The sequence below is a fragment of the Penaeus japonicus genome, unplaced genomic scaffold (assembly GCF_977035675.1).
Source record: "Penaeus japonicus unplaced genomic scaffold, GWHDUDI00000001_assembly GWHDUDI00000014, whole genome shotgun sequence".
Classification (NCBI taxonomy): Eukaryota; Metazoa; Arthropoda; class Malacostraca; order Decapoda; family Penaeidae; genus Penaeus; species Penaeus japonicus.
The window spans coordinates 22868043-22880542 of NW_028234416.1; the positions used below are offsets into that span (position 1 = coordinate 22868043).

The following is a 12500-nucleotide window of genomic DNA, read 5'->3' on the forward strand; positions in this document are numbered from 1 at the left end:
TGTGTGATCACGAGTCAATGAAGGAGGGGAACCAATGCGTGAAAGAGAAGGACGAAGATACGGGAAAGGATAATGCAAGTACGAAATATATATATATATATATATATATATATTATATATATATATATATATATATATATATATATATATATATATATATATATATATATATATTATATATATATATATATATAAGAGATGGTTAGTAGGAGAAGCGCTGAAAAAATGAGGAATAAAAAGAATAGAGAGAAAGAGGTGAAGAAAATAAAGGGAACCGAAGGAGGACTGTAGAATTCGCCTGAAAGAGACGGGAAGAGGGGAAAGAGGGGGAAGAGAGGAACCAAAGTGAAGCAAACGAAGTAAAGAAGAGAGGGGAGAAGGTGAGCAAAGACAGCGGGCGTTTGCAAGGGGAGAGGCGGACCAGTGACAGCGGGAGGGGGGGGAGGGGGGGTAGGGGGTACGGGGGAGATGTGACGCCAGAACGAGGCCAGCCAAATCTGTTTGTGGGCTTCTTCAGGGTTCCTTATCTGGCTTCTGTGCAGGTTAGGCGACGGGAAGGGGGGAGGGAGAGGAAGAAAGGGAGGGAGAGGGGGAGAAAAGGGGTGTGAGGATGTAAGGAGGGTAGGAAGGGTAAGGAGGGAAAGTGAGACATAGACAGACAGACACACACACACACACACACCAAGCCTCGAACACAAAAAGAAGAAGAAAAAACTATATAGATATAGATGAAACGAACCACACAACAAAACAAAACAAAACCAAAAACAGACTCAGAGACAGAGTGATCCAGCCACGAGACCACGCGTGCGTACAAGCTCCCAAGGGCTGTCGTTTAATATGAATATACATTATTGAGTCGGGCTGCAGATCGGCCAATGAATACAAACACGGGCCCCTGCTACAGCCTGACGCGGAGCCCAAATAAGCCTTTAAAAGGACATTCCTACGCGCGGGTTATTCGCCCTTATTATGCGTGTTTGTCCCGTAATTCTGTGATACGTGGTATCGCTGGATTCGAGAACGAGCGGTTGGAACTTTGCAGAGGATTGGGTGTTCGCTTCTGTATTCATGTTTTTTGAAATGTTTTGACGGCGAATTATAAAGAGGATTTCCCTCTTTTGGGTGATCTAGGAGAGTCAGTGGACAAATACGCGTCCCTTTGGCTATGGTCGCGCCCTGCATGCCAAGTAGCTCTTGGTAAAAACGATTTAGCCAAATTAGGTAAAAGATGCGATAATGCCAATTTACAATTTAGATTTATTTTTTTTCATCCCATACGAACGAACACACGCACTCAGTTCCCTTCACACACACATCACCCGTCCTCTTTTTTTCTCTCTCTCACCCCCCCATACACACACACTACACACACTATACACACTACTCACACACAAAACCCTTACCCCACACACACACACACTAACACACACACACACACACACACACACACACACACATACTCACACACTCACACACTCATCCACTCACCACACATACACACACACACGCACACACACACACACACACACACACACACACACACACACACACACACACACACACACACACACACACACACACACACACACACACACACACACACACACACACACACACACACACACACACACACACACACACACACAACCCCTACGTAAAGGTAAAAACAAAAGAAAATGACGAAATAAAATCATACAAGAAAAGAAAATGAAAACGGAAAAAAAGGGAGGGTATGTATGAGCAAAGTTTATTTCTAAACGTGCCACAAAAGTGCAAGCACAACCGAGATTAATTATGGAGGTCACACCCCGAAGTCCGAGGAAAATGCTGCCAACCAACAACCACTCTGCCAAACCAAACTCTACAACACTGGAAGGCATCCATCTCTTAATGAAATCGCATTTTGGAAATCTCATTATGGATGGTTCGGTTCGTCGGAGCTTTGAAATTCGTCTAGCGGCTCATGGTAACTTTTTCTCTGAATGTAATCAAAATATTTGGAAGAACTGCAAATCTGTAATGTTTTTTTTACGTGTTGATTTTCAGGGTTCTGTGATTTTCCACCAAGTGTTTGAGTTAGAATCTAGGTTTTAAAATGACACTGAACATTAGAAAAACGACATTTTTGCTGATGATATTCAAACAGACTCTAAATGAATCACTATTATAACCGAGCTATGCCTGCTTAACTTAACTTTCCTCGTGCAAATTGTTTCATAACTGCATTTTCAAACTTATGCTTCCTAAAAAGTGAAGGGGAAACTTTTATTCAAGAGAACCCAGTTCCCGGAGGACTTCACGGAAAAAATAATAAATTCCTATGAGATACATATAGCACGACACAGATGCAGGCACGCACACACACACATACACATTCAGTATATAGCTTCGCGTCTGTTATATAAATAGAAATAGAGATTTCTCTCATCAAAGATATGAAACCATAATAAAGAGGGCAGTGCGAGATAACCTAGACTTGTTCTTCCTTGTGCTTATCACTTCGTCGCTTCGTCATTTCCATGATACATTTACGGCGAACCATTCTATATGATCTTCAACGTTTACTTTCGTCATACTTACTCCATTATGTGTCTACAACGAATCACTCTCCATGATTTTCATCGTTAACTCGCGTCACACTTAAACCTTATTTTTCTCTTTCCATTCAGTTCCTGTTCCCGTTTCTCCAACTCGCAAAACCTCTCAAACTTTCCCAAAGACCCGAAGGTCACGAAGTAAAATATCTTAGGACCAAGTGATCAAATGTTTTGAAAACGTCCTTCCAAGAGTTTCTCTTTCCGTTCCTCTCTCACACAATTCGACCATTCGGAAACGTGTTATTTGCATTCTAAAATAAAAGAAAAAATCAACAAAAGAGATAGAAACGTATATGAGCAATGACCGGATCCACCGCTGCATCAATCTGCATTAGGCAAATAATCCCGCTCACTTGCAGCCAATTATATTCAAGAGAAAATCCATGAAGCACTATTCAACACGACGGGACGGCTTCGGACTCCCGATGGAAGTCAAGATGACAATAAACAAAACATTCAAAGCCATAAAAATAAAATCCTAAATGACAACCTGCCAAGCCCTTCCAACCAATAAAACTCCTAAAACTGACCCCCTTTTTAATCACCAACGTGCCAATAGCGAGGCGGTCTGAGCAGCCCCGCGTCTACCTTGGGACACACCTCAGAGTACCCTAGACGTCCTATCCTCACGTCCGAGAGGATGGCAGCAGGAGGAGCGAACTCGGCGTGGAGAGGTTCTTTAAAGTAGTCTGGAGAGAATAGACCCAAGCTACTTTGAGCTCTTCGCCAAAATTTACCATCTTGTCCTGCTCTTGTGTGAAGTTGTGTTCTTTTATTTATTTTTTTTCCTCTCTCTCTTATTGGACTATTTCTGTGCGTGTATGCTAGTGTAGATATGAATATGAAAATATATACAGACGTTGAAGTTTTCCTTGACGTATTGCTTCTTTTCACTTTTTCTCTGGGATTTTTCACAATTTCTGGACAACTTCTCAAAAAAGTTGATTGACTGTTTAATCATTCAGAGTAATTGTTTAGAATGCTTCAATCCTTCATTAAAGCTCACAAATCACAAAGATTTGCAATATATCAACAACAAACCAAAGCAAAAACGTTACAACGAAAACCTGGCAAACGTACTAAGAAAAATACATACCCTCTCGTTCAGTTTCTTTTTTTTTCTTTTTTTTTCTTTTGTTGTTGTGTTTTTTAAACATCACTCCTCCTCCCCTTCCCTTCCCCTCCCCTCCCCACCTCCCCGAAATGGGTTTGGAAGGTTCCACGACCTATATGGACCTATCCACCTTAACTCGCCCACGCAGCACAAGAATAACTACCGACTACGCACGCACTTTCCTAAATAACATGATGCTCCGTAAGAACTTTGAACACAGAGAAAGACTGACTGGACACTCATGTCTACTTCAACGCTGCCGCTGCTATTTTCGTTTTTTTCTTTCTTTTTTTACTCTTTTTAGGACTAGAATGAAAAAATAAAAAGAAGTGATGTTCATATTTAATAATCCTTCATACTTTGAGATATATGGTGTTCATCTATATCATCAAAGAAAACGTATCAAACATCAAATATGGTTAATTAAAATATTAATAAGCCAGGTAATTGATATACGTTCATTTCAATAATAATCAATCTTCTAGTGTAACTACCTCCTCTCCGTCCCTATCATTTCCACCTATCCCTTCTCCCACCCCGTGACAACCTCACAACCAAGAACCCACCACTTCCCTGCCCCTCCTCTACTCCCCAGCCCTACCACCCAACCTACAACCCTCTTCTCTCTTCTACACCCCCCCCCCCACACACAAAACACTACAACCCTCAACACCACAACCCTCAACACACACATCTCCCCCTCCACCCCCCTCCCACCTCCCCTACTCACGCAACACCTCAACCCTCACCTCGCCCCTCCCCCTCCCGTACACGCGCAACACCACATCCCTCAGCACGCCCATCTTCCCCCATACACCACCACCCCCACCTCCCCTACACACGCAACCCCCCCCCCCCCCTCCTTTCTTCGGACGACAGCACAGGCACGCGTCGTCGAACCCCGTGATAACCAACATCCGGGTACCGCGCCCTCGCCCCTAATTCCCAGCTGACAAAAAACGTTGACATCTCCTCCCTTCCTCTATCGCTAGATCTCAGTTATCCCGACCATCCTATGCAGCTGACAAATGCCGAGACTCTGGATGGTTAGCGTCTTTTCTGTCGGCTTTTTCGGTCTCTACACGTGCAGGCATTTTATATATGTGGAGAATCTAATATCAGCTTTATATACATCAGTTTAATGAACCAAACTTATTTATTTTTTCTTCTTTACCACCTCATAATATATATATATATATATATATATATATATATATATATATATATATATATATATATATATATATATATGTGTGTGTGTGTGTGTGTGTGTGTGTGTGTGTGTGTGTGTGTGTGTGTGTGTGTGTGTGTGTGTGTGTGTGTGTGTGTGTGTGTGTGTGTGTGTGTGTGTGTGTGTGTGTGCGTGTGCGTGTGCGTGTGCGTGTGCGTGTGCGTGTGCGTGTGCGTGTGCGTGTGCGTGTGCGTGTGCGTGTGTGTGTGTGTTAGTATAATTGTAATCAACATCAAGGAAAAACGTAAGTTCAGGGTTGAAAGTTACTTTTATATTTGCTTGAATACCAGGCAAAACAAGCATGAAGAAGTGAACCCTTTTCTATATATGAACACGACACATGGCAGTTATTGGTAAAAGATACAGGTATTGCTTTGAAGTCAAAAAATATATTTTTTTAGTGGTGTCACACTTGCCAATTAAGCTCTTTTTCCTACGGCAACAGAGAGGCGAGTTTCATGTGGAGTGATAAGTTTGCGTTTTACTTAATCATAAGGCAGTATTTCGTTCTTCTCTTTTTTGTATTAACTGTTTTTCTTTTCCCTTTTCAGGGTCTGCGTTCGGAGGGGGATGGTATAAAAAATTCGGACTAAGGTAAGAAATCCTGGTTCTGTAGTCTCTGTTGCAATATTCGATATCCAATTTTCCTCTTTTTTAGACAAAATGAAAAATACGCTCAAATTAAGATAAAGAATATACTCAAAGGAATAACCATCCATTTTAAAGTATGGATATTCTTGTACTGAATATGGTAGTACGTATTTTTATTATATAACTATAAAAAACACTCAGTTTTGCTATAACGAACCTAAAGATAAAGACTGTAAACATTATATGTATCATACACACACACACACAAACACACACACACACACACACACACACACACACACACACACACACACACACACACACACACACACACACACACACACACACACACACACACACACACACACACACACACACACACACACACACACACACGTACATTCAAAAAGATAAATAAATACAATAGCAATTTGGTGTCCAATCGACTGTTCTAATATTATCTATCCCACATGACTGGAAGGCAATAGGGTCGGAGACAAAAATAAACCCTAAGAATTTTAGATCCCGAAGAAAAGAGACGAGAGGGAAAATGTAGCAGGAAATAGGACCCGGGAAAACACAAGAAAGAAGGGGAGGACGTGTGTAGGCGATGTCGAGGACGAGGACGGAGGGAGGAAAAGGGGCAAGGGTGGAGGGGTGCGGGGGAAACATAGGGGAGAAGGAAGGAAGAAGGAAGAAACAATGTAAGATAAAAATGTAAGAAGAGAGGGCGCAGACAGGAAGTGGACTCGAGCCGAGTACAAAACACAGCGGTGAACTCTGGACGAAGGAGGACTCCCGAAGACAAGGCGGAGGAAATATCCGAAGGACTCAAAAGAGGCGGAGACAAGGATATGAATAATGCAATACAAGGTGAGCTAACATACTCAAAAGAAAGATAATACCAATGAAGGAAGTCGCGAAATCTAAAAAGAAAATATTACATCAACAGAAAAAAACAAGTATGCGGAAATACAGAAAAAACAAATGCACAAAGGCTGAAGTGTGAAATGCATAATGCATTATTGTCCTGGTATGGAATTGGCATGTAAGATGGGTCTTATGGAGAGTAATGGCATATCATAGGCAGGTAATCATGTAAATTGTGGGAACTGCATCGCATTGTCAGGAACCGCAATTTAGTAGGATCTCGCCAGAACCGTCGGCTGGTTCTTGTTCTTTTCCACTATTTTTTTAATCAATTCTGTTTCGAAACCTTTTTTATCTGACCGTGAGCGACCCCGTGCTTAGTTGTTCTTTCTTATGTTTCGCTCTTTTTTTACTCGTACCACTTCGTCCTTCGTTTCTTGTCGCTATCCTTCTTTCGTAATTCGTTTCTTCTTCTCCTTTCGATTCCTACGGTTGAACGTTTTCCTTTCTTCTCCTTCTCCTCCTCCTCCGTCTATCTCCTTTCTTCTCCCTCTTATCCGTCTCTCTCTTTCGTTTCCTCGCCGGATGGACCATTTTACAAGCCGTAATTCCTTTCATCTCCGGTCTGCGTAACAAAAGCTGTTTCAATATTCATGAACCTGGAATAATATTTGTCTTGCTTTATATTCTAAATACTATAGCATTTCTATGATTTAATCCCTCTAATTTCCCTATTTTGTTCGAGACAACTAGGTCTTAAACACACGAGGCGGAGTAACTATGGATGTGAATAGAATTTAAAAAAAAATGCATTATCGACAAATTTGAACACCTAGGGCTTTGCCAAATTGGTTTCCTTTTACGATAACGTTTGCAATGCTGTTTTAATTAGATGGTTTATACTGGACTGGCATAAGCAAATATTGTCGTCGGTGATGCAGATTTTTGCCATGTCGGAATTTTACGATTGGTATAAAGAAAAAGAACATTATATGAAGTTGAATAAATAAAACGGACATTCAGCAGTATGAAGGTCAATGGAATGAAAAGAGCGCTGTGGACATTCGGCATTAGAAATTAGGCGTAACTGAATAAACATTTCTTTTCACGTTCTTTTGGACACCCAAACTAGACACCGAACGTTCTATATTCCCTCACCAGATTGCCGACTCATTCTTCCTTTTATATATAAAAAATGAAAGTATTTACCACTTCATATCCTCTAAATCTTACCCCTTCTTTCCTCCATTTCTGCGAGCCTCAAGTGCCAGAGCCTTGAAGCTAGGACGACCCAGCCCAAGGTGTCGCCGGAGATGAAGATAAAGGGAAGAACAACAAGATAATACCTCACACTTGCTCTCCTCGTCTATCTTACTCAACTAGCTGTGAGCGGAACCGTGTTAGGACTACCTTAAGACTACCATAGGGGCTACTATTAGGACTACCTCCCTTCCGACGGCCTGGGATTCGGCGTAGCACGGCCATCGATCCAAAGAAAATGGTTTACCGGAAATGGATCCTGGAATGACCACGGGCGTTTTCTGTCCGGTCGAGGCGCCGACGAAACGACGAGACGACGTTACGGTGGTGGGTGGTGGCGGAGACGGTCGCGGCGGAAGCGACAGGAACGTGATCTGTTACGGTTTTTTTTCATCTTATTATCATTTTTTTTAGGGGGAGGGGGAGGGGGAGGGGGAGGGGGAGGGAGAATTTGAATATTCTAGGAGTCTATCATTTTTGTATGAGTAAATTTGAATAATTTAGGACTCACTTATTCTTTCGGCATGTGTGTAGTGTGATGCGTGCAATTCCAATCTGAGAATGACTAAAAACAACACAAAGAAAAATATCCGTGCGTAATATACAGTCGTGCCGCGGCCCCTTCCTTCTCCATAATGAAGGTCAGAAGGTCAACGATAAATAGTGTATGTGACCCCCTACCTGACCAGATGTACTATCCCCCTGCCTGGACCCTTCCTACACCCTTCTTGGATCCTTCCTAGACAACCCCGCCCCTAAACACGTACAACCACGCATATGCTGCTTTCCAACCTCAGGCGGAGAGAAAATAAAATATATTTGTTGCTTCCTTCAGCATTCACGTTGACCATCCACCTCGTTAGTTTCATTGCCTTAATATACATATTCAGCAATGTGCATTCCCTTTCTCTTTTTTCTTCTTTTTCTCCCTCTCTTTCTATTTCTCTTTCTCTCTCTCTCTCTATCTCTCTTTCTCTTTCTCTCCCTCTCTCGCTCGCTTATCCCTTCTCCCAGCACTCTCCTCTTCCCTTCATCCCTTTTCTCCGTCCCTCCCTTCCAGGTAACCCATTAGGCTGACAAATTCATCCCAAACGATCCATTCAACGGAACCCAGACCCCAGGCAAGGCAAGCACGGTGTCTCTCTCGGCTGTGGACCGCACCGCCAGAACCGCAACACCAGAACCGCACCGCCAGAACCGCACACCGACGTGACGCCTCGCCCATTAAGCCTCTCCTACCGTTATTCTGCCCTCTGCCGAAAACGTTATCCGGGCTGCTCTGCCACGGCCGGACGACGTATCCGAAACGTTTGCTGGGATTCAAAACGTTTGATGTTCTCCAAAATGTTTACTATCAGAACGCGTAGTGAAGTTTGATAAAAAAGAAGAGAGTGGAGGGGAAAGGGTGGCGTGTTTATTTATTTATCATTATCATTGCGTAAACATCATTATTGTAGATGTACGATAATTATGACAAAAAAGGAAAAAAGGAATGCGAGAAGACTTTTGCGTTCACCCTAAGCAACAAGTCGAAATCTGTGCGCTTTTTGTTACTCACACAAATAATTAGTCTTTTAATCCTTTAAAAAAATATTTTTTTTCTTATCTTCATTCTCATCAATTACAAAGAAAAAGGAAACTACGTGAATATACCGCCAACCCGTTAAGTGTTATATCGCCAATAATATTTGATTTATCTCGAGTGAAGACAAATATATCATCCCAGAAGCAAAAAAGCTGTCCGTGTAGCACTGACCATAAATCAGACACAAAAAAATACTTAACAAGTTCCATGGAAAATAATTTCAGACGTCGTATTTCTTTCCTTTTGATGTATTTTAATGTATCTTTCACGACGTTCTTTAAAAGAAAAGTGGGAACTGAATCTTGGAATGATTGTTTGGGGAGACACTTAAATACACTTATCTGTGCGGGAGAACAATTGTGTGTCAGAAAGGGAAAAATGCTGTGGTTGGAAACCGCCCTGTGGTTAAGCGAAAAAGGGAAATAGAATTTTAGAGTGGAAAACTTGAATTTTAGGAGAGAAAAAATAGCGACAAGTGAATTAAGTACAAGGTTAACTTCGCCACCAGACACAGACATAGACACATACACATACACAGACACAAACCCGCAAACACACACTCTTATTCAACGTCACAGCTTGTGTTGATTCGCCGCCCTTACACAGCGCACGTATTTATGGGAATGTATATTTAGAACTTTATTTTCTACCGCTTTCCTACTCCCTCTCCCATTCCCCCACCCCCTCCCAACCCCTCTTCGCCTCTCCTCTCCTCCTAATCTATCTAAATCCACCCCAGCCATTTACCTCCACCCCCCCCCCATAACCATCCCAGCCTGGCTCCCCCGTTCCCCCCATCCCTCTTCGTATACGTAGGCTGTATACACGGCTCATTGCCCCAGTAGGGTGGCCACTTTAAGACTGGTGTTCGTGTGACAGGACTTAGCCACACTTAGAACTTCGTATCAGTGACTGGGATTGGTCTGGTGTGGATTTTGGTCGGTGGTATAGTGTGGTGTGTTTAGTAGGAGGTTAGGTAAGGCTAGAGAGTCTATTTTCGGAGGTACAACTAACTATAACCAAGATGTGTTTAGATCTAATACGCATTCGCATCATAGAATCATCATCAAAAAGAATCACATCGTCATTAGTAACCTCAATTAGAGCTGTCACTTTAATGTGATTTTTAACGAGATTTGTTAGACATCTATTTCAAATAAATATATTCTGGCGAGCCGTCACACCCTTGCCTTTGTGTTTTTCTTGTATGTTTTTATTTGTATGTGCGTGTAAGTAGGCCCGTGCCTGTGTTGGGTTGAGCCTTGTACACAATAACACGGGCGGAGCTGAGGGCGAGTGAAGGTGAGTAAATGAGTGAGGAAGGTTGCGGGCGGGCGGTCGGGCGTCCACGTAGCCCTGAAGACGAGACTGAGGCACGCCCTTCATTCTCTTCCTCTCTGTCTCTCGTGTCTGTCTTTCTCTCACTCACTCACTCACTCACCCTGGCTGTAAATTTGTTACGCTACGCCCTTCATTCTTGTTTTGTTACTCGGCTCCCCAGTTTGCCTTATCCCCTTCCCCCCTTTTTACAGGTGTTTAATCCTTTCGTCCAACCGTTAACGAATCAAACTCCCCTTTTCGTCACAGCCAGCGGAACAGATTGGCTTTCCCTTGGTGTTCAGGAACTGTTTTTGCTACCGTTAAATCTATTATGAATCTATTGTGCTTTTTTACGTTTATATGGAAGGGAAGCGAAAGAGCATCAGGAATACCCCGAAAGCGTGATCGTATATAAAGTCGTGTGGGTGATAGTGTGGGTGGTGGTGAGGGTGGTGGTGTAGGTGGTTTGTCTAGGTGATGGCGTGGGTGGTGGTGTGGGTGATGGCGTGGGTGGTGGTGTGGGCGGTGGTGTGGGCACTTGAGTGGGTGAGGTTCGCAGTGGTCTGGTTGGCGTGTTTAGACAAGCGTGTGATGAGGCGTCCGGGACGGCCTCCTGCGACAGAGCCACCCGGGAACTCTGTCAACCTGACTAAGTTATGGCTCTCTCGTGGAGTATTCCAGTGCGGGGAGGGAATGGGAAGAGGGAACAGGGAAGGGAAGGAAGGGGGCAGGGGAGAGGGAAGAATAACGCTCCCATTTCCTAAAACACTCCGATGCATGACATAAGCCTTTTAAAGGTGATAGACCTTGAATCACTATTGCAAAGGTCAAGTCGGTTATTATTTCTGGATTTAAATCTTGCATTTCGTCCGAACTCGCCCAACAGGTTGCAGACCTTCCACAACATCCGCAACGAAGAGCAATGGGGAAGGAAATTGAAAAACAAAAGAGAATGGAAGTAGAGAGGATATTAGGATGGAAGTGCAAGATGTATAACCAGAAAGAAAAGAGAGATAAGGGAAAAAATGAATCAGAGTGTGAAAGGACGCGATGTAGAAAATGTAACTCGTTGAGAGGAGGAATGACCAGAGACAGATGAATAGGTAGAAATGAAGAACGTATCCCCAGGAGAGTCTAGGTATCATAAGCTGAGATCACTTACAAATATAGAAAAACAAAAATAAAACACAGTTGACATTCTGTAGCTACATTGGATTCCGAAGTTGAATGAGCAATGGATGTTGATAGAATTATAACCACTGGGATACAAAGCGTTGTCTCTCTCTCTCTCTCATGCCCAACATGTGCAGTTCTGGAGGGCGAGAGAGGACGACCTTGTGTAGGGTAACGCTCCCTCGGTCGGTCTCTCTCTCCCTCGCTCTCTAGCTCTTGCTCTCGCTCTCTAGCTCTCGCTCTCGCTCTCGCTCTCTAGCTCTCGCTCTCACACACATACACATACACATACACATACACATACATATACATATACATACACACACACACACACACACACACACACACACACATATACATTACCCCTTACTCCCTCCTCCCTCCTCTCCCATCAGTTAAAAGGAAAGGTACCACACCCTCCCCTCCCCTCCCCTCCCCCTGCCGCGAATGACACTAACACAGGGCGTACGTAGTTCCAGCACCACAGAGAGGGTAAACTCGGGGAAAACCTCCGAGCCGGGGGATGATTCTCAACACACAGGGAAAACCTGCTTCACCTAAGGTCTGTCCCTCCTCTTGCTCCTCCTTATTCTCTCATCCTCTTCCTTCCCGTTCTCCTCTTTTTCACCCTCATTCTTTTTCTTTCGGCTCTCCTCCTTCCCATATTCCCCCTTCCTCCTTCCCCTTTCCCTTTCTTCTGCTCATTCTCTCTTTCCTTATTTTACTTCTACATCTCTTGCTTCCCTTCCTCTTTTC

The 12500-nt window shown here is 43.3% G+C and overlaps 1 protein-coding gene and 1 long non-coding RNA gene across 2 annotated transcripts in view; one reads left to right on the forward strand and one right to left on the reverse strand.

Annotated features, from left to right (window-relative positions):
• LOC122257932 (multiple PDZ domain protein) overlaps positions 1-12500 on the reverse strand; it is a 618627-nt gene that overhangs the window by 321486 nt on the left and 284641 nt on the right. The gene's annotated exons all lie outside the window — the stretch shown is intronic.
• Positions 1-12500, forward strand: part of LOC122252330 (uncharacterized) — a 64510-nt gene that overhangs the window by 18503 nt on the left and 33507 nt on the right. The window contains exon 3 of the long non-coding RNA XR_015191625.1: positions 5497-5539. This is a non-coding gene — a long non-coding RNA (uncharacterized LOC122252330). The remainder of the gene's footprint in view (positions 1-5496; positions 5540-12500) is intronic.